The sequence below is a fragment of the Benincasa hispida genome, chromosome 2 (genome assembly GCF_009727055.1).
Source record: "Benincasa hispida cultivar B227 chromosome 2, ASM972705v1, whole genome shotgun sequence".
Lineage (NCBI taxonomy): Eukaryota > Viridiplantae > Streptophyta > Magnoliopsida > Cucurbitales > Cucurbitaceae > Benincasa > Benincasa hispida.
In genome coordinates, this window is record NC_052350.1 from 8,624,293 (window position 1) to 8,648,413 (window position 24,121).

General features: G+C 33.6%; 1 pseudogene; it reads right to left on the reverse strand.

The window, feature by feature from the left end:
* Nucleotides 1–21,705: 21,705 nt before the first annotated feature.
* On the reverse strand, nucleotides 21,706–23,498 carry LOC120071957 (annotated as a pseudogene).
* Between the last annotated feature and the right edge of the window lie 623 nt (nucleotides 23,499–24,121).

Here is a 24,121-nt window from a genome sequence, read left to right on the forward strand (position 1 = left end):
ATATTTCATGCTAAGAAATATAATATGGGAATGCATTTTCAAAATTTTGAGTAAAATGCTAATAAATAACAAAAAAAAAATAAAAAAATAGAAAGGTTAACAACAAACAATCAATGGGAACTAAATTAATTTTTTTTTTAAGTGCATGAACTAAAATTTGACATTTGAAAACAGATAGATTAAAATTGAACCAACCTCAAATAACATGGACTAAAATGACACTTTAATATATTTTAAAAAGATTTGTCAACTAGAAGAAATTCGGGCAAACCGATATTAAAGGGCTTTAATGTCAGTTGACAACCGACATTAAAGATAGTGTTATTAAAGCCCTTTAATGTCGATTGCCTTTAATGTCGGTTTTAAACCGACATTAAAGGGCTTCAATAACACAGCCTTCAATGTCGGTCGCAACTGACATTAAAGACACTCAGTGAAATTTCCAACCGACATTAAAGACCTTCAGTGAAATTTTCAACCGACATTAAAGGTCTTTAATGGCAGTTGCAACAGACATTAAAGCCTCTGTTTTTTTAATTATTAACCAACATTGAAGCCCGAATATGTCCCTTTTTTTTAAAATTCCGTTGCCGAATCCATTTTTTTTGATAAAAAAGTATAATATGATACATCATAATTGAATGTTGTGGCTATGACATATTATTCATGTATGGATTGCAAATCTATTACATGTAATCCATAAATTCTGCTATAAAATTATAATTTAAAAGGCTGTACAATAATTCAGGCCTTGAAAATACAAATTACAAGTAATACAAACATTATGATTTTACAAACATTATGAGATTACTGTCTCTCTCCACTTGGTAAGTATGGATCCCTTCATAATTCTTCTTGAACCAACCCCCTAGCTTCAGCAGTGTCTGGTTATAGGCATCTTTGTCTGACCACTGTTGTTCAAAGGATCACAAACAAAAAAGGTTTAAGACAAAGGATTGAAAGTGAAAATGTGATTAGAATTCATATTCAACTAACCGTGTTTATTGGGAATGTGCATAAATGGTACATCCAAGGCAAAATTCTTGTAGTGAATGTGTTGGATCTAAAGTTCCCTGAGAAAAAGTATAAAGAGGTTGCGATACCAAATATTTATTCCTTTGTTGCATCCGCAAAACAAGAAAATTCAATAGTTGAATAAATGAGAGAATTTTCTTTTTCAAGATCTTGAAGAAGAGAAGCTTGGTTACTTAGATATGAGATACGAAGACGATGGAAAATTTTCGGCAACATAACGGTGCTACCATAACAAAACAAAAAATTTACCTTGAACCTGTTCAAAGAAACACACTCCCAATAATATTTCACAACCACTTGTTCTCAACAGAACTATCAGAATTCCCAAAAAATGAATATTCAAGAACACATACATCAATAAGCAAATTTAGCTCACAATATACTTCAAACCTCAAAAGTTGTCACAAAGACTACCATAGTGCATGAATAACCCACAAACTACCATAGTGCGATCTACAAACTCGAGCACCTTGAATCAAATCCTACAAATAAATAGTACCCATGAGTCATAAACGGGTGTTACATTCTAATCTAATATGGTCCAAAGAGAAATAAGCACACTATAACTTCTCAAACTAGAATTTTCATATCATTAGAGTCACTTGAAAACACTTAGAAACTGTGCTCAAAACTGCAAGCATTCAAAAATGCACTTACCAAGAACAATTTTCACCTGAATCCCTTGTTGTTGCAAGAAATTCATCTCCTCCCCACCCTTTTCAAACACCTAAAAAATATACAAACAAAAAAGGTTTAAGACAACGGATTGAAAGTGAAAATGTTATCAAAATTCATATTCAACTAACCGTGTTTATTGGGAATGTGCATAAATGGTACATTCAAGACAAAATTCTTGTAGTGATGTTTATCGAATGATCATATAATTTAAATCGAATATTAGAATGATGCTTATAGAGCTAAATACTAACTATTTAAATCAGATGTTACTAATGTAATAGAAATACCGATTCTGTTATAGAGCTAGATACTAACTATTTAAATCGGATGTTAAAGAACGCTAGTAGATACTAACTATTTAAATCGGAGAATCTATATGAAATTTGATGATATATGCATGAACCTGCTTCCCGAATTCGATAGATTGCAAGGAACAACAAGCATTCAACACGATTCCGAGTGTATAGTTTGTAGGATAAGCTCCAGCTTCTAACATTTCTATGAACACTCGAAAAGCAACAAAGATCAAGAAAACTCCGCAGTAAATAAGTAATTGGATTAGTGAATTATTAGTGAATGATTTCAATTCTCGTACCATCTTTTAACAGCAACAGAGCTTCCCGAAGATCTACAAACTTTGGCTCCGCATCAACATTCAATTGGATTAGTGAATGATTTTTCTGATACGGAAAACTCTGCAGTATATCATAAAAAATCAACAAAGATCAAGAAAACTCTGCAGTAAATAAGTTCAAGTCATATATTGCGTAACTGTTTTACCTTGCTCTGATAAAAATTGGTAATCAAGCATATATTATCATATCAGTGCACGTTCACAATCAAATTTTAAGCAAAGATGCAACGTATACCTTACATATAAGGAACATGTACCAATATAGGCAAGAAAGAAGAAAATATTATCTAAGTACCGCACGTGAAAGTTGAGTCATAAACAATTCTATAGTCATGAAGGTTGAGCTACAAAGAAGAAATTTCCATGAAGGTTGAGCTACAAAGAAGAAATTTCAACTAGAATATAAAATAACCACAAGAGAACAAGCTAGTTAAGGTTAAATCACCACCAACAATCAATTCAGTATGATTTACTTCTTGCTTTTGTTGAAAACATTATTCCACTATCCCTCTCTAATACCAAATACAAAGAACATGACATTATTTAAAAAGGAAAGAAAAAGAAAGAAAAGAAAGAAAAGGCTTTTCTTTCTTCTGGACTCCATTTACTCATTTTTAAGCCGCTACCACCAACAATATCCATCGAATAAAGCTTTAGAATTTCCTTTTTCTCGAACTGAACAAAGCCTGCTCCCCGTTTCACTTTTTCACCGCTACCACCAACAAGCCTGCTCTGAAGTCAGCAAGTCGCCGGTCTTCTCTCTCCGCGAAGAGCGCATTCAAGACCATCGGTTGCTGGAAATGGACAAGGAGAGGGCGGTCGGGGAAGGTGTTGGCCGGATGCTTGGCGACATTGTAGAAATGCACAACAAGCGGGAAATGAACTTTTAGGTTCGTATCAATTAACACCCCTCATTATCAACACAACAACTATACCATTTGATTCTATAACAAACTATAGGAAAATAAGATACATCAAGCATACAATTTGAGAATCCTTGCCCTTTCTCATCTTGCTCGAAATGCACAAGCGCTTCGACTACCCTCTCTGTTTTGCAAACATTCGATGTTCTGCATTTGCCGATGTAGGTCTTGTTTTTGCTTGACTCGGTCACGTAATGCAACAGTTTGTTGTGCATTTCTACAATGTCGCCGTTTTCCCAAGCTTCATAGACCTGATGTTTTTACATGTTCTTACCATTGTGCTTAAGTTCTTGGAAGGACAAATCACAATACAAAATGCAGTACATCTTGGTGATTTGAACTGACATGTTTGGCGCAATTTTTTTGAGTTGAAGACAAAGATTTAACGATAGATGGAAGCCGAATGGGATAAATATTTCATCTAGTTTACGAGCATCGATAGTGGCAAATAGTTGAGACCCAATGCAAGGTTTGAAATTTGAAGTCAATTACTGAATTTCAGTTGATATAATTGAATTAAAATAAATACTCAACTGCTAGCCTACGAGGTAAAAGAAAACGTCAGCAAGTATACCTTACACAAAAGAAGCACTTGGGCACTCGAAATGGAATGCTTATCCACTGTGTAAGAATATTTGGTAAAAATTGCACGTCATCCTCAATAACCTGGAGAAATGTCCCCTTATCCACTCTGTTTGACTTGCTTTGCAAACGAATGAACTCAGAAACAACATACCTACAGAGAGTCAAGATACCTCTTACTTCGTATCCCACATCTAATATCTTGCCTTTTGAAACCAAATGCAAGCAGTTATTCAGTCCTCCATTGATTTCGAAAAGTTATGCAAGCATTCTACTTGTTTCATCATCTACCAACCACAGCTTGGCAATCAGATTTTGAATGAGTATTGCATGTGATTTAGTTCCGAAATCATCCACATTTTCAGTCATTAGAGTAGTAGCCAAGTTTGGAACATCAAAGGCAAAACCAGTACAAAAGGCCAACAGAGAGCAATTCAGTGCAAGGGCTAAAATAATGTTTGAACTCTTGGTGTCCATTCCAATAAAAGTTGTTCCAATGAGATCAAATTCATGGGACAACCTCTCTAACGTTAAAGATAATTTACTAAATTTGTTCACTGTTTGATGGATGGAAGCGGTATAGTTTATCTCAAGCTTACCATAGTCAGTACTAATACAATATGAAATGTTTGGCAACAACTTCAGTATTTCAACCATCGAGTTGAACTAAAAGAAAAATGCACAACATGGTTAGTAGACATTGTTCTTTTAGGATATATTACAAAAACCGCCCCAAAAGCATGAGAGTAATTGTAATTATATCCTCAAACATTCAATTACAAAATTGAGCCATCAAACGTATGCAAGTGTTAAAATTTGGTCTTAAACTTACATTATTATAGAAATTGTAAAAATTGTATAAGTTCGAGGGTTAAATTTGGGGGACCAATTTCTACTACTATTATAAATTCAAGGGCTCCAATTTAATACTCGTAGAAATTTGAGGCCTAATTTTTACAATTAAAAATTTGAGAATATAATTACAACTACTATCATATATTTTAGGGATAATGGTAGATAAAAGGCAAAGCCATATTTTCTCCATGCTCCATTCTCGCATTGTTAACTTTTTTACAAGTAGGAAATATAAAGGTTGAGAGAAAAGAGCGATTTTTCTTACATGGTAAATCTTTATACGGCCCAATGAACTAATACTATTCAAAAACAAAACGTATATATGCATATATGACATAAGTTTATACACATAGAACTAGATGAATCAGATATTATAGCAAACACTAACCATCATGAAATTGAAAGATTGACAATAGAACACATAGTTCAAGTGTGTTTAAAATTCTATTTTCAATCTTCATAATTATAGGTCACATTATCGTAACCTAGCATTCATTTGTCCGAGTCTCTCGAGTCAATATTATGTCGTGTTGGACATTCTCACAACTCTTGTGTACTAATATATCATCCCTTTCCTTTCATTTTATGTCTGGAGAGCTCTATTTTATATAATGTTTCAAATTGCCTTGAACTAACTAGAGTAAACATAATAGAATAATCATTTTTCTCAACAATATAATTCTAAATAAATAAAGATGAATATAAAAAACATTGGAATAAGATATAGAAACTCAAAGCACATAAGATTTGCTGAAGATATTAAAACATTTTTCCACCAAACTTCAGGTTCCCTTGAAACTAGTCCTTCCTCATATTCTATATACTTTGCACGAAAATTGGCCTCCCATTAGTTTTCCTGACCAAACATAAACATATGTACAAACAAACTTTCTTAAGTTACTAATAAAAGAAACTAATATATTTACACTAAGTGATAATAATTTGAACTTAATGTCTCTTGTGATCAAAGACACACATAAGTTCATATTTAATATGTCCAAATGTAATATAAAAGTTATATAGTTACGAGAAAATTTATTTTGGTCGGTTTCTAATTGGACCTGCTTAAATTACTGAAAGTTTGAACAAATTTATTTTAATATTTTAATCAAGATCAATGTTCCTATTATATCATATGGAGATTAAAAAAGAAAGGAAAAATTACAAAAACCACCTAAAATATGGTAGAAGTTACAATTATTAGATTTTGAGTTTAATAGGATGTTGTATTCATTATTGATTTGATTTATGAAGCATAGAATTGTTTCTAATTGGTGTCAATTTTACTCTCTCTTTTTGTTGTTTGAGTACATTTGTCTTAAATAGTTGAATTATATATATTTTGATTCTTTTTGGTCTTGAAGTGAATGTCTATTTTAGGTCCGGTATGATAATCATTTTATTTTTTATTTTAAGTTTTTTAAAACTAAGCTTACAATAATAAGTCCTTCTACCTATAGCTTTCTTATTTTATTACATACTTTTTCAACAAGTTTTCAAAAATCAAGTTATAATTTAAAAATTAGAATTCAAATAATGTATATTTTTTTAAACAATGTGGAAAACTTACTAAAAGACTCTGGATTTTAAAAACTACTCCCACATGTCGAAATAAACATAACAAAATGTTAGCCATAGTTTCTCAAGTTCGAAATTAGTATCTAATTGATTGTAACTGGATTTTACCACTAGTACTTCATATAACATAAGGAGAAAAGAGCTCAAATCACATCGTTGTATTTTGATTTTATTTATACCTTATTCCATAATCAATTGAATTGCATTTATGTTCGGGTTGAAAATAGAATATGACATTTTTATTCAGTGAAATTGACCAAAATTAATTGAAAACTAATGCAGAACGATACAAGGAGTGAAGAAGAGGACAGAGTATTGATTGAAGCACATTCAGAAATAGGGAATAAATGGGCAGAAATTGCAAAGAGATTACCTGAAAGAACTGAAACTCTATTAAAAACCACTGGAATGCAACAAAGAGAAGGCAATATTCATAGCGAAAATGCAGATCCAAATATTCGAGATGCTTTCTTCTACAGGATAACATAAAGAGTCTGAATCTCGACTCCAATAACGTCACTCGCTACCAGAAGAAAAGCTCTGCCGTCACCTTCTCCGCCATCAACAATAATTCCAAATCAAAATTGGCCGATCATCATCATCATCAAGTACAAACTACTGATTTTTTCCCTAACCATTGGACGGTCACGAATTTTGATTTCAAGGAAGAACCAGAGTTTAATCTCGATGATAGTTTCTTCCCGAAAGGATGCCGCTTCAACTCGCTCATGGAGGATATTGTTGGCGCTTCTGTTGACGAAGCCAATAATGATGATCGGAAAAGATATAACGGGCAATGAAGAATCGATGGAGTTTCGTCAGGTTGAAATGGAGAAATTGCAATATTATGCTCCGATGAGTACGGCGGTGGCAGCAGGGAGGAGTTTAAAGCGAAGAAAAAACTTGATTTAGTAGAAATAACAGTCGAACAACTATATAAGCTAAGCTTGAAGAAGAAAAAGTTGCAGCAGAAGATGAAGATCTGGGAGAACAATTTCTCTCCACTTTTCTGTATATTAGATTTCGTATATTAAATCTTTTCCCCACATATAATACAGGGTGGTGATGTATAGATATATACACTTAGGTTTTAGAATAAGGACAAAAAATAACTAACGAATATTCTGTACAGTTGGTAGAGAATAATTATATGGCAGAGGTTGTTAGGAGAGAATACACATCAGCATCAGCAAGAGTATATATACCAGCAACACCAGCGAGAGTATACGTACCAGCGACACCAGCAAGAGCATACGCACTAGCGACACCAGTGAAAGCAAACACACCAGCGAGAGCATTCATATCAGCTTCTACATGGCTCCTTGTCATCTGCTGACGAGGCAATTTGTTCTTCCTTGACATCCCCCCTCAAGTGAGAGGGTAGGTCCTTTAGTCCGAGCTTGTTTCAAAGGTAGACAAATGCATCAAGGGGTAAAGGCTTAGTTAGGCAATCCAACAATTGTTCTGCAGAGGGTACATATCTAACATGAAGTTGATCTTGAAGGACAAGGTCACGGATGAAGTGCACATTTATTTCAATATGCTTAGTTCGTGTGTGAAAGATAGGGTTGGCAGCTAAGGCACCTGCACCCATGTTGTCACACCAGAGAACAGGTATATCCTTTGGAGAGAAATAAATCTCGATTAACAGATTTTTCACCCAAATGATCTCGGTTGCAGCATGAGCAATAGCTCGATACTCGGACTCAGTACTGGAGCGAGCCACTATCATTTGTTTCTTAGATGACCAAGAAATGAGAGTCGATCCAAGATAGAGGCAATAAGCAGCTGTAGATTTTCGATCATCAATATTTGAGGCCCAATCTGCATCAGAATAGGCTGTTAAATTGAGGTAAGTATCACAGTTGATGGTTAGGCCAAAGTGGAGAGTCCCTGCAAGATATCTAAGCACACGTTTGACAGCTGACCAGTGAATATCAGTAGGAGCTTTGAGGAATTGGCTAAGCTTATTAACAATGAAGGCAATGTCCGGTCTTGTATTAGTGAGGTATTGGAGAGCACCAACTATGCTGCGATATAGAAATGGGTCATGGAGAGGCGTTCCAATGCTTAAGGACAGAGAGGTGCTAGGTACTGCAGGGGTTGGACAAGGTTTCATATGGTTGAGGTTTAGTTTAGAGAGAAGCTCAGTTATGTATTGAGGCTTTATGTAAATGTAGGCGGGGGGGGGGGGGGGTGTATAAGAGATTTGGACACCAAGAAATTTGTTGAGCTGTTTCTAGATCTTTGAGAGAGAACTGTGTATGCAGTCGGGCAACAAGATGATCGATGTGAGTTGGATCACTGCCGGTGAGTATCAAATCATCTACATAGACTGGCAGCAAAGTGATGGAGGATGAGGTACGCATATAATATAGAGAAGTGTCTAGGGAGCTTTTTGAAGCCGGGTTGACAAAGAGATGCTTTGAGCTCATCATTCCACATACGAGGAGCCTGATTGAGACCATAGAGAGCTCTATTGAGCTTGCAAACGTAATGTGGGTGAGTTTTGCTTTCAAAACCCAGAGGTTGAGACATGTAGACAGTCTACTTCAGCTTGCCCTTGAGAAAGGCCTTATTGAAGTCAATTTGGCGAAGTGGTCAGTGATAAGACACTGCCAAAGTAAGCACAATTCTAACAGTAGACATCTTGACAACAGAGTTGAATGTGTCAAAATAGTCAAAGCCAGGGTGTTAATGAAACCCTTTGGCAATAAGACGTGCCTTATACCATTGAACAAGGCCTTGAGCATCACGTTTAATACGATAGACCCATTTGCAACCAACTACAGTTTGATTAGATGAAGAAGGTACCAGTGACCAGGTATTTGTACGTTGTAGTGCAACAAGTTCTTCATTCATAGCTTCTTGCCACTGTGGAGCTGTAAGAGCCTGGGAGACTGAAGTTGGTTCATTCTAAGTAAGGTCTTCAATACGTTCAACAACCCAAGCCTTGAGTTTGAAAATACCAGCCTTCCCTCTGGTGATCATTGGATAAGTGCCAATGAGGGGTTGGGTGGTAGGTTGTAGGGATTGCTGTGGAGGGGAGGGTAGAGGTGTTGTTAAGGGTGACACGGTAGAGGATTGAGAAGTAGTTGAGGGAGACAGTAATGGGCTAGGATGTGGGGAAGGTGAACTTATGGCTGGTGTAAGAAAAGTGTGAGGAGATTGAGGTTGGATAGAGGGATTTTTTTTAGGTGAGGGTTGTGGAGAGGATGGATGGACATGAGGTGAAGAGAACCATGTGGAGATCGATGGAGCTATATTTGTGGGAGTAGAGATTTGAAGGTTAGCAAAGCCTGTTTGGAATGGAAATTCGTATTCATTAAATATGACATGGCGAGAGATGATGACCTTCCCATCCTCAGTAAGACATCTATGACCTTTGTGTATTGGGGAAGTGCCAAGATAGACACATTTGCTGCTGTGAAAGACAAACTTATGGTGCTGGTATGGATGAAGGTGTGGATAGCACACACACCCAAAGACTCTTAAAAATAGCAGGTCCAATTTTCTTCCAAGTAACACTTCCATGGGACTGTGACCCTGAAGGATAGGAGAGGGAAGAGAGTTAATAACATAAATAGCAGTTTGAAAGGCATACCACCATAGGTGCAGTGGCATCTTAGCCTGTGCAAAGAGAGTAAGACCGGTTTCAACAACATGGCGATGTTTACGTTCAGCTCAACCATTTTGTGCTGAAGTGTAAGTGTAGGGGCAGGATACCCTTATTTGAATTCCAAGCTGATCACATAAATGTGCCACTGCTTTGTACTCACCCCCACCATCCATTTACAACATGTGAATGGATTTGTTGAATTGATTAAGAATAAAGGCTTGAAAGTGTCTAAAGGCAATTGCAGTGTCACTTTTCTGTTTTGATGGGTATAGCCAAGTAAATTGACTACAGCCATCAACAAACAACACATAGTATCTATATCCATCCGCAAAAAGAATTGGGGCTGACCCCCATGGATCAGTATGCACTAGTTCAAAAGGTGTGCTTGCATAGGAAAGAGAGTCAGAAAAGGGTAAGGCATGAGACTTTCCAAACTGACAAGCTTCACAAAATGACTTCTCGTTATTAGTAATTTATAAGTTACATCCACTAATTACTTTTGACAAAACTTTAGGGGATGGATGGACAAGTCGCCTGTGGAGAAGCATTGTGGTTACTGTCCTCCTGGTTTGAAAAACAGACTGACATGAGAACTCTTTGGATGGAGCAATCAAGTGAGCATCTGACAATCTTGAAGAAAGTGGTGCATTATTTATAGACTGGTTGACATCCTCCAGCTGGTAAACCCATCTTTAAGCCGACCTCTTAGGATTGGTACTTCCAACTTCTTGTCCTTGACCACACAAAAGTCAGCATGAAATTCAACCACTATATTGTTGTCTTTGGCAAGTTTGGATACACTTACAGGTTCTTAGCTACGGGCACATAAAGAATATTTAATAATGACAGAACACCAGAACTAGTAGGTATATTTGTATGACCATAGCGAGATATAGGAAGGGATTTACCATTTCCAACCACTACTTTGTCATTACCTGTGTAGGCAGATGAGGATTGGAGGAAGCTTGGATTGCTTGTAATGTGTGAGGATGTCCCACTGTCTACATACCAGTTGGGGTCAGCAACTGACTCAGGTGAAGCTACAATTGAATGAGTAAGAAGAACAGAGGTGTTCTGTTCTTGACTTCGATTTGGTGGAAGTTGAGTAGATTCAATACGGTTGTAACTGAAGTAGCAAACATCATTTGTATGCCCAAGTTTTCCACAAGTTTGGCAGGTTGGTCTAGTTATGGATGCATTATTCCAACGACCATGACCCCTAGTTGCGACCTCCTACACCCCTAAAATTTTTTTGTTGTGTATATCTAGAAGAGTTTTGAGGGGTGTGTGCTGAATGATTGGACTGATTATGCACAATGTTGGCTGAGGGTGGGCTGGGTGAGAGTGAGACATTAGCTATTCCGGTAATTCCTGTCTTGACAGTAAGTTGATACTTAAGCCTTTTCTCATATGACAGCAGGTTAGATTGCAGATCAGACCAACGTGTTGTTCCTTTTCTTTGGATTGCTACTACAACTGGGTTATACTCTTCGTCAAAACTAACTAGCACTTGTGAAGTCAGATCAGAGGAGGAGACGGGGGAACCTGCAAGGGCAAGACCATCAACAATCATAGCAAGGTACTCACTCATTTTCAATGCGCCTTTGCGAGTTTGCTGAAACATTCTTTTGAGGTAATCTGTTTCAGCTCTGGATTGGACTCCAACCAACTCTTGGATTACTTCCCAGAGTTCTTTGGAAGTTTGAAAACCCATCACTTGTGTTGCTATCTCCTGGTTCATTGAGTTATAAAGCCAGCCCAAAAGAAGTTGATCCACTGCTATCCAGGCATCTAAGCTGGATTTGATTGCATTTCGACATCAGGGACTGAGACAGTGGTTGGATCTGCACTGGAGCTTTCACTGGATCGACCACTGGTTGGAACTTAAATAAAACGATCTGGACAAGGAGTTTTCCCAATTAGATAACCTTCCAATCTGTAGCTTCTTAGAATTGGCCAGGCAAGATTCTGCCAAAGCAAGAAGTTCGACCTATCCATTTTGATGGATGTCACTTTGTTGAGAAGTTGATTTAGGGGAGGACCTGTGATGGTTCCACTGCTGGCAACTCCAAAAAAAATAGGTGAAAAAAAGTTTGTAGAAGGTTGATTTTCCATTGCAGCTATATAAGCTAAGCTTGAAGAAGAAAAAGTTGCAGCAGAAGATGAAGATCTGGGAGAGCAATTTCTCTTCACTTTTCTGTATATTAGATTTCGTATATTAAATCTTTTCCCCACATATAATACAGGGTGGTGATGTATAAATATATATACTTAGGTTTTAGAATAAGGACAAAAAATAACTAACGAATCTTCTGTACAACTGGTAGAGAATAATTATATGGCAGAGATTGTTAGGAGAGCATACACATCAACATCAGCAAGAGTATACGCACCAGCGACACCAGCGAGAGCATACGCACCAGCGACACCAGCGAGAGCATACACACCAGTGAGAGCATTCATATCAGCTTCTACATGGTTCCTTGTCATCTGCTGACGAGTCGAGTCAATTAAGTTAATAACATGATGAAATAATGAACCAATGTGAAAACAAGCTTTAAATAGCAAGACTTTCTTTTATTATATATATATATATATTGGAATTCATTCCAAAAATGTCTACTTTTATGTCATTAGCATGTGAGAAAAAGTTTAAATGGAACTTTGCTCGAGATTATCAACTTCAAAGTTTGTACTTGTATTTAAGTTTGTCTTTATTGATGACAGGAGGTACTTTTTAAATAAAATATGGATAGGAGATTCTAACCATAAACCTAATAATCATTAATAGTTGGCTAGTTGATCTATGCTCAGGGCATGGAAAGTATTAGTTTTTAGTACCACAATCCATAATTGAACATTCTATTTCACATGAGATAGTGCATGTCAATTATTGTTGACCTAAGCTCACCTTAACAACTTTCGAAACAATCAGACATTGATTGAAGAAAAGACTACTCATTTATATCAAAAATAGTATGTAGCATATATATACAAACCAATTGAACTTCAGGGAGCGTTTTAGTATTGATAGGTTGGTTGTGTTGTGCCATTAAGAAAACGGTCTTATTTACCTACTACATAGAATAATGCACATGTAATTTAACTCAGTTTTCTTAAATCATTTATGAAGTTGTGTTCGAGCTCATCTAAACATAGTTTAACTAGTTAAGACATAATATCCTTAAAGAGTTTGAATGACTAAATCCCTTCACTCACCTTTCGTGAACACATGTCATTCACAAGTCAACTATCAATATAAAATTCCATATGCCAAAATAGCAAGTTTAAATACATGATTACTAAATTCTTGATAATTTTCTTGCACACACGAGACTTTTCAATATACCAAACCCAAAGGAAAAATGAAGCATACACAGGGTTTGCACATTTCAAAAGAGAGTCAAACACTTGGACTATGGATTGACCAGTTGAGCTTGCGAAGTTTCACCAAAAGGGATATGACCGAGTTGTGCTCGCCACTGACACTTTGCAACCCATGGGTCACACCAATTACGCACCATCAATATTGTAGAGAAAGGATCTTATAGATAGTTTCACACCAATAGCTTCAAGGGTAACCAATTCTTTTTATGCTTAGTTGAGCTAAATACTTTGAGTACTAATTTAGGCATTGAATTTACTATGCTTAGTACTACATCAATTCAAATACTCTTATAGTTCAATCCTACCAATGTATCGGGACTAGAGGAGTGGTTTGGAGGAACGTTGAGACATTTGCAAGTTTCTTGTGCCTTTGCAAGTTTCTTGTGCCAACAATATGGTTAAGCTATGTGCATGTTAACACATTTTATATTTATTATTTAAATTTTATATCGTTTACTATTCTTTCTTTTATGGACGGTCCATATTTATGTTTTTGTTATTTTGTAAGAAAATATTTGTTAATTTTACATTGTATAGCTCTGGATCTAATGTTTAGGTGCTTTAATTATTATCTTTTAAAAATAAGAATTTGGTTTAATTATTGAATGCTACGATTGTTTTTAAATATAGAAAAATGAACCAAGATATTTAGAAATATAGTCAAATTTACTGTCTATCTGCGATAGATCGTGAGAGATTACTATCTATGCCATGATAGATACAGATAGTAATTTATCGCGATTTGTCGTAGATAGTCTATAATATTTTGCTATTATTTATAATTTTTCATGCAATTCTGTCCTTTAAAATATTTTTCCTTAACTTAAAAAAAGAATAGTCAGCATTAAGTGTATCTAATTAAATTCAATAAAAATAGAACTTAAACGAATGTAATTTCTCAAAAAAGAAAAAGAAAAAAAAAACATAAGTTAGTTAAAAATATTTTAATGATGGCAAACGTGAGGTCTATTAAAATACGTTTCTTTAACGTATCAAACTGTCAAATAGTAGACATCCTCACGTCGAATGGAGAAATAAATGAGAGAAAAAAACACTTTGACTAACTATTATTGTTATTATTTTAAGTTTGACTAATTAAATTCATGCTTAAAAGTGTCATTAACTAATATTATAGTAAATATATGTGGAAAACAATTGTTTGCTTCCGTAATAATTGAAAAACTCAAGTAGCATAACTACGGATAATTTTTTTTTAATTTAATTTTATTATTATTTTTTAAAAGTATAGGTGATATTATTATACAACAACAATGAGGATCCCACAGCCCGGGATCAAGGCAACAAAGCAACAAAGCAGAAGAAAAGACAGAGCATCAAAACCAAAACAAAGCCAACAGGATAAGAACAGAACAAAACCAATACATAGATGCAAACTCGCAAACCACCAGAAGGATAGGAGAGAGAAAAACTCAAAACCCCATAAACTAGGGGCTACAGCAAAACAGAGAACAATGTGAAGTTCAAAAGGAAAAAAACATCCGTACACACACTAGATAAGACCAAGAAGGTCAACTCGCTAGGAAATAGCACGAGCACGAACCGTAGAGATCATAAGGTGAACCAAAGCAGACATCGACCTCGGTCGACCTCTATGCAACCGCCGATTACGCTCCTGCCAGATGTAGTATATGGACGCATACTAGAAAACACGGAATAACTTACTACGTACCCCCTTACCCGACCCCACTCGGCACAACCAACTTAACTCTACATCCCAACCAACCACCCGATGCGTCAAACCCAATTGACGCAACACACTAGACCACACTCTCTCCTAAACCCACACTCAAAAAATAAATGATCCCGCGACTCCACATCTCCCCCACACAGAAGACACCCCCCTCTGACAACACACCCCAACTCCTCAACCAATCCCGCATACCCAACTTGTCCCTCACTACTAACCATGCACAGAAGAAGTGACACGGAATACCACCCTCCGCCCACAAAATACCAGCCCAAGACACCTTATGACGACGAGGACGTATACTCTCCTAAGCACTAGCGATAGAGAACTGACCACTAGCATCCGACACCCAAATCCAATAATCCTCTCCCCTTACCCTAGTCCCCACTACCTAGATAAAACCCCAGATCTTAAGCAACTCCCAAGACACTGTAGGCCACCTCCAACCTCCCTCACCATCCAAGAACTCTGACAACTGCGCTTCCAAACTACTCCTTGCATCATGAACCACCGTAGACTCGTATGAATCCAAAATCGTGCCCCGACAGCCAAGAATCCCACCAAACAAAACAAGACTATCCATCACCAATCATCAAACGAACCAGATACTTGAATCTATCTCTACTTCGTAAGATAGCTCTCAAGCACCAAGACCTCCCAACCTCACTCCTAATAGCCCACAACGACTGCCCACAACTATGGATAAATTCATAAGTTTCATTCATATTTAGGACTGGTGTTATTTTATCTCATGCTTACAAGTTTCATTCATATTTAAGACTGGTTTATTTTCGCAATAAATATAGAACTTGCATAGCATATAATTCCTTGACAAATACCAACAAACTCGTTTAAAATAGAGTTGGTTCCACAAATAACTAGATTCAAAATAATAAAAAATGTAACAAAGATAAACATATACAAAATTAGCATCAGATATCACTGATAGCAGTTATAAGTGATAGTTATATAAGTAAAGTACTAAAAAGCCTTCAAGCAGCCCACTATTTCATGCTTCCTTTTCCCCTTTTTTTAAATTGAAAACTATCATTGATAGCATCTATCGATGATAGCAACTGACAACAGCTATCAGTGGTTGCTATCATTGATAGCTGCTATTAGTGGTAGTTTTCAATTTGAGAAATATTAATCTAACCTTAAAATAGTAACATTTGAAATATTACCTTTCAAGTTGCTATTAGTTTTCAATGGCTACCATTTGATACATTTTAATTAATTGGAATCAAAGTTGAAATACTAATACCTAAGTCTATCAGTGGGTATCAATGATAGACTTTTTTAAGTAGTTATCAACTTTTGAAAGGAAACTGTCATCTCGAAAATTAACATTTAAAGCTATAAGTGATAGAAGTCTATCAATAAAAGGTCTATAAGTTACTATCTTTGATATTTACCTAAGTCATATCATCAATATCATCAATATCATCATTTTATTGATATATACTTAAGTCATATCACTAATATACGGATATCATGATTAGCTATGACTATCATTGATAGCTTCAATCACTGGCTATCACCGATAACTTTTAGCAGTGGCTAGCAATGATAAACTTTTGTATCATTGATATCATCGATAAATAGATATCACCCAAGTTCTATCACTGATATCACTTATATCGTAGTTATCGGTGATAGCTTCTAACATTGATAACATGTTATTAGAGATAACTTTTGTCATTCCTTTTTACCATCAAATAACATGTTATCAGTATCATTGATAGCTTCTATCACTGAAACATTCTGGTAGTGATAACTTCTAGACATTCCACTTACACTTTAGTTCGAGATTAAACTTTTTTAATTAAATTCACTAATTTGGCTATTAATGATAGAATTCCATAAGTGGATATTATTTGTGAAAAAAATAATCAAAGATTAAGCTATCAATGATAGAAAATATTAGTGGTTATCACAACCCTAAACCCTAAACCCTAAACCCTAAACCCTAGACTTTCATTAGTGACTATCAATTTTGAAAGATAAATACTCAAAGCTATCAGTTGCTATTATTGAGAAACTTTTATCATGATTATCAATAATAGACTTTTATCACTAATAGACTTCTACCAATAATATCTACCTAAATTTGATATCACTAATACATGAATATGACTGATATCTATCTAAGTTCTATCACTAATATCGCTAATAATTGTTATTATCAATACACAAATATTACTGTACACAAATACACAAATATTTCAATTTGTGCTCTTCATTTTGGGTCATCTATGACACATTTTCAATTTTATTTATGATAGACATCATACTCTTAAAGTCCTATAAAAAAAAAAAAAGTTTTGACCTATTTGATATCGTTCACATTTCTCATTTTTTGAGAAATAAACTTGTTTAATAACTATTCTCATTTCTTATTTCAAACTCTTAAGAAATGTTTCTAGTGCAAATTTGTGGACTAGAAAAAAATAGTTTCTTTCAAATCCATTTACATTTGCTATTTATATTTAATGTTTCGTTATAATAATCAAATTTGATGATTGACTTGTTGGTGTTAAGTTACTTATGAATTGGACACTTTCAAGTCTTGGATACAAAACTCAACGTCATAATTCTTATAAAAAAAGGATGAAGCAAAAATTGGATAAAGAAAAGAAAATTAAAAAAAAAGAGAATAAGCAAAAACTGAAGAAAGGAAAGAAAATAAAAAAAATGGAAGAAGGAAAAACTGGAGAAAGAAAAGAAAATAAAAAAAAAAAAGAAAGGGAAGAAGCAAAACTGTAGGAAGGAAAAAAATAAAAGTAAGAAAGGGAAGAAGCAAAAATCAGAAAAAGAAAATAAAATAAAAAATAAAAAATAAATGAAAGAAAATAAAAAAAAAAAACAAAAGCAAAGAAACGAAAGAAGCCAAAATCGAAAAAAAGCGCACAACAAGATAAGACAAGAGAGAGTGAAATTGAAAATTAGAAAAAAATTAAAGGTTAACTAGTCAACACTTTTATATTTGTAAATATTTTTTAGAGGTAATATATTTTTAGATTTTTTCTCTTATTTTATTATCTATTACAAATATCATAAATTAATAGCAATGTTATTCTTCATCAATGAAAAAGAAAATTTTTAGATTCTCAAAGCTCTATTTTGATATGATTTAATATTTCCATTGCAAATTGAGAGACTTTAATTTTCATCTTCTTTGGCAAGATCTCGTAAAAGAAATTCTCTATGTTTTAAAAATAAAGTTCGGGGGAAAAAACAAAAACAAAATGATTTGTAAAGGGATTGTGCTCTGAATAAATTATTTGAAGCTTCATTTATTCGTTGAAATGGTGTGCATGAATTCAAAATTTTAATTACTAATATTGTAAAAACAAAAGATACGAAATTTTATTTACATTATCGTCTTCGCCGAAAAGGTCTAAAATTATATCATATTAAAAAGAAGTAAAAGAATTATTGAAAAAAACCCAAAAGATACAAATATAGTTGTTATAATTGTCCATGGTATTAGTGTACTTGATTTGTTTTTTTCCCTCTCTTCTCTAGCCATGTCCCTTTATAAAATGTTTTAAAATACATCTAAAAGAAATAAGATGAAAATCCAAAAGGTACAAACAATTAAAGGTGACGGAGTAATATAACAGGTGTTGTAAAACTGAGGAGCATAACGGAGTACAAATATCGAAGAATTATAATGTTAAAATAAACAAATAAAATAAATTATAGAAAAATTATAGAAAGAAAATCATGGAAATTATGAATTTTATGAAAATCTCTCCTTTCTAAATTTCTTTCCAAAATTCTCACTAATTTTCACCAATAAGTGTTTTTTTACGATCTAACAAATGCCATTATTTACGATTAATTTGGCAATTAGGATGTGACATTACATGGACACCAAGAGTGTGTAATTGTAGGACATATGGACAACATGTATAAAGACATATGGAGTTAGTGGGAGAATGTCATTTGATTTTTTGGACACTAAGCATGGACATTTATCTAACACCTATATTATAATATTTATAATACTTCCCCTTAGATATCCATCATATATGAAATATGTCTCGTTAAAACCTTACTAGGGAAAAACCCAATGGAAAAAATTCCTAGTAAAGGAAAAGGAATACATATCTCATATAATCTAATACTCCTAAAATAATACAATGTATTTGCTCCCCCTTATGGAAACATCGCTTGAGATCTATGAGTCGTCGCATTTCAATGTTGTGCACGAATTTTTCAAAGGTTGCGGTAGGTAATGTCTTTGTAAACAAGTCTGCCAGGTTATCCTTCGAAGAAATTTATTATACAGTAATGTCGTCATTTTTTTCAAGATCATAAGTGTAGGAAAGTTTTGGTGAAATATGGTTTGTTCTCGAAGGAATCGAATTCCTCGCAGGAGTGTGTGAACGTCGTACAATTTGAACTGAGTTTATATATAGTGAAGAAATTGAGGGGAAAAAAAAAAAGCAAACATGCTTTAATTAACAGGATAAACATACAAGAAGCCTAAGCATGCTTTCTACAGAGAAATTAGAGAAGAGGAAACTTATCATTGATGAACAAGAACAATGGAAGAATTTTGTGGGGAGTTCGAAAGAAAGTGAATATAGAGAGTGACCTTCCATTCTGGTTCATACCAATATTATTCAATGCTATTGGTAGAATATTAATTGGGAATAAATGCTTTGATGAAATATTGGTGTTGCATTAAATACTTATTGAATGAATGTTTGAGAAATGGTTGAAGGAAGAAGATGGAAGGCTTTGATGTGAAGACTTTTTAATTTTTTTTTAAATTGGGGGTAATTTTGAAATTTCACATGGGCAAAAGGTCCGTGTTAAAAAAAATTTTTAGGAAGAGATCATTGGTAGAAAAGTTGTTAGTTTTATGTCATTTTGTGAAATTTTTTAATTTATGGGCTAAATGTATAACATTTTAAAACTTATGAAAAAAAAAGAAACTAAAATGAACTAAAAAAATATTATTTATTTATTTATTCGCAGTCACCAAGAGACCCGGGTTCATTTCTCGGCATTGAAACATCTATTATTATTGTCTTCTTCACGAAAATTTTGGGCCAGAAAATAGCACTCTTCTGTTTTTAAGATTTATTTATTTATTTTATTTGTTATTGTTATTTTTTTTAAGAAAAATCACTTTTAGCTCTATATTTTGGTGAGGGTAACTTAAACCATAAATTTTCAATTCTATAAATTTAAATTTTAAATATGGACTATGTCTAATAATTTACCCATCAATTTAAGTTTTCGTATTAATTATCATAAAGAAAGAGTTCTCACACATGTCCAAAGTGACATATTATTTTAAGATAGATATTTATTATTTTTTCAAAAAATATAATTGTGGAAGAAAATTATAGTAGACTAAGTATAACATTTAAAAGGAAACACAAGAGTTTATTTATTTCAGTGTGGGTCCTACTTTCAAGAGTCCGATTTGTGATTTTCATGATTGTGGTTACCTAATCAGAAATCATTTAGTTTTCTTTTATAATCTTTTAATAAAAAATTGTAATAATCATAATGAGACACATGAGTTTGGGTATGTACAAGAAAGCTTTTTAAAAGTGATTGAAACAATTTAACCGTAAATTGATACATTTATTAAGGTTAAAATTGTTGAAATTTTAGAGTTAAAATTGGAAAATTACAAAATTTGAAGTTTAAATTGACGAAATTAAAAATTGTATAATAAAATATTAGATTGCATAGAATAGATGTAACCTTGGATGCACATAATATTTTTTTTCCTCAATCACATTTGATTGGAAGACCCATAAACACATTGGATTTTATTTATCTTTTTTTTTTTTTCTATAATAAAGTTCACTTTTTTTTCCTCTTTATTTTTTATTTCTATTATAGATATTATGATAATAGATGTCTATTAGATATCCATGCTTTATATCCATTGATCATGTATCATGCTTCCATTTCTTAAAGTGTTATACACGTGTCTCAACATCACACATTATAACGTGACATTTGATGGGTTTTGGAAGATACACATTAGACAAAGTACATGAAAAATAAAGAATTGAGAGAATTTATATTTTGTTAGATTATTTTATTTTGTTAATTTATATTTTATATTATATTTATTTTAATATTATATTTATTTTAATATTATATTTTATTAATATTTGTGTTCTCGTTAGCTCTTCAACTTCACAATAGTCTATATTTTCATCTTCTTATATTAGAGTTTCTTTAGTTAACTCCTTCTGAGTCAAAGATTGAAGGATTAATTAGTTCAATTTATTTAAATTAATTAATTCGTTCAATTTGAATAAATTTGATTTCAAGATTAAAGATATTTTGGATGATTTGATTTATTCGCTTTCAATAAAATTTTCAGTTAATTTCGAATTATTCAAACAGTAAAGTTCTTTTTTCTTTTTAATCTTAACAGAAATTTTTTTTTTGAGAGAAAATATATTGAATAAATAAAAGATTATTGAAGAATTGACCGAACATAATAGTTTATGAAATTTACTTTTAAGCATTATGTTATTCTACAGAAAAGAAAATAGACCATAAATTTATGGTGGCATTATCAACAAATAAAGTAGAATTTAAACTTGGAAAAGAAAATTTATTCCATGAGATTAAAACTAAAGGGCTAACACATTAAAGTATTAGGGTAGAAAAAAGAGAAAAAAAAACAATGATGGTAATAAGGTTGAGACTTCAAATCTTAAACTCGAGGACGGGATTTAACAAGTTGTTGAGGCATATATCTACTCCAGAATCAATGTCGTCTTCAAACACTGGACATATCTTCAATAGGGATATCCTTTGTCTCTGAAGAAATAGACGAATAGGGTCATCAAAGCCACGAAGAAAGCAAAGAAAAAGAATAATCCAAATTTCATATGACAAAGCATGATGAGGAAGATCTAGGCAATAAAAAAAGTAAAGAACATATTCACTGAGACTGTTACACTTTGAGCCGCCGATCGAATCTCGAGTGGAAAAATTTCACTTGGGACCAACCATCCCAAAGGCTCCTAAGACCATGCAAAAGCTTGAACATAAATACAGATGAACAATACCACGACAATGGCATACCATTTAGGTAAAAAAGTAACCTCACCAGAAACTCCAAATTCCAAGTAATAAACACAGCAACCAAAACCTACAAATGCCATCTTTTTTATTAGAATCAAAACAATCCAATGATAAAATACATCATTAGTATCATTATTGGCTAAATTTTGTTTTAGAGAACCAAATAAAAATATGCAGATAAAATAACTTTCATTGTTTCAATAATTAAAAAACTAATAAATCTAAAGAAAATTTTTTTGATCACTTGAAAAATGAACATAATGATTCCACCAAGTAAGAAAAGGATCCTCCTTCCCCACTTATCAATGCCATAGACAGATACAAAAGTTGCAAGAGTGTTAATACCACCAGTAATGACAGATGAAAGAAGAGAAGCATTTTCTCCAAAACCAATAGTTTTGAACAACACAGGAGCATATAATATGACCACATTGATACCAGTCAATTGTTGAAAAAATGGAATTAGAATCGACATTACCAGTGGTGGTCTATTTTGTCTCTCTCTCAAATTTTTCCAAGCATGTTTCACTGCTTTAGCAGCCATACTTGCTACCAAGATATCTTGAAATTATGCCTCTACATCCTTCTCAGACACACTGCGAATACATTGGAGCATGACTCTTGCCTTCTCAACTTCACACCTTTCTAACATCGAGTTTGGAGTATCCAGAAGGAATAAAGCTGGGATAGTGATAAATAATGCAGGCACGGCTGCACCACCCAAACTTACCCTCCACCCCCATCCACCATGAATATTAGCAGTACCATAGTTGACAAAATTAGCCACTAGAATACCAATTGTAATGGAAAGTTTAAAAACAACATTAAGAGAACCTCGATATTTAGATGGAGCTATCTCTGAAACATAAAGTGGAATAGATTGAAGTGAAAACCCAACACCAATGCTACGTCCAATGATGAGCATGGCGATATTTTGAGCATCAACATTAACAACAGCGCCAACTAAGAATACAAAGCCACCAAGAAGCATGGACTTCTTACGACCAAAAGTTTTGGTGATCCAAGAGGCTACAAAAGATGCCAAAAGAGTAGCCAAATAAAGAGAAGAAGTAAACATGGTGAGAGTAAGACTGTCAAAATATTGATTGGTAGAAGTGTCTAGAGCTTCTTTCTGATAAGCAGATGGGAAAAATCTTTGAAAAAACGGAGCCATGGAGGTAACACCACCTAATCAACGAAAACAAAAAGAAAAATGGAATGAGCAAAGACTATAGGGAGAAGGAGAAATAAGAGAATAATATCCAAATAATTACCAGAAATACCGATGTCGTAACCAAAGATGAGTCCACCCATGGCAGCAACAATACAAGTTATTAACACATAACAAGTAAGCTCTCTCGGATAGTTCTTTATCCCGCCACCCTCATTATGGTTGAGCTCGAACCCGCTGCCGGCCATCTTGGTTACTGAGTTTGGAGAGCAAAAATTTGGAAAATATAAGTATAACTTGAAAGGAAATATGATTGATGGAAAGAAAGTGATTTTGGTGAATGAAAAGAAGTGATGAATATGAGAATATATACACAAACATTTCCCTATATTGTTAGGAATCCGTTTCCTAACCCAAAATCAAAATCCTTATGTAGGTGGAATATTAGATTAGGGGAAATTATATGATTAAGATTAAAAATATGTTTCCTATTCCTTGTCTAAATATCATCAGAGAGAAATCTAATTGAAAAAATAAAAAATAAAAAATCGAGATTATTATTATCATTATTATCCTTATTATTATTACTCCTATTATAAAAAAAGAGTAGATTTGAGGATATAAATCATATATTAGCATAAAAAGATGAGTTGGCCCCATGTTTTGTCATTTTTATTTTGGGTTTATCTTTTAATATATTAAAATTTTCGAAAAAACGGTATTTAATTTTGTTAACAAAAAGTTGATTAAGGATTGAATTGTTGTTTTGTTGTGATAGGATATATATTAGACATGGAGATATATTACTCAAATAGATTCAAATTTTTTATAAGCAAAATCCAGCCAATTCAACATTAATATCAATTGTTTT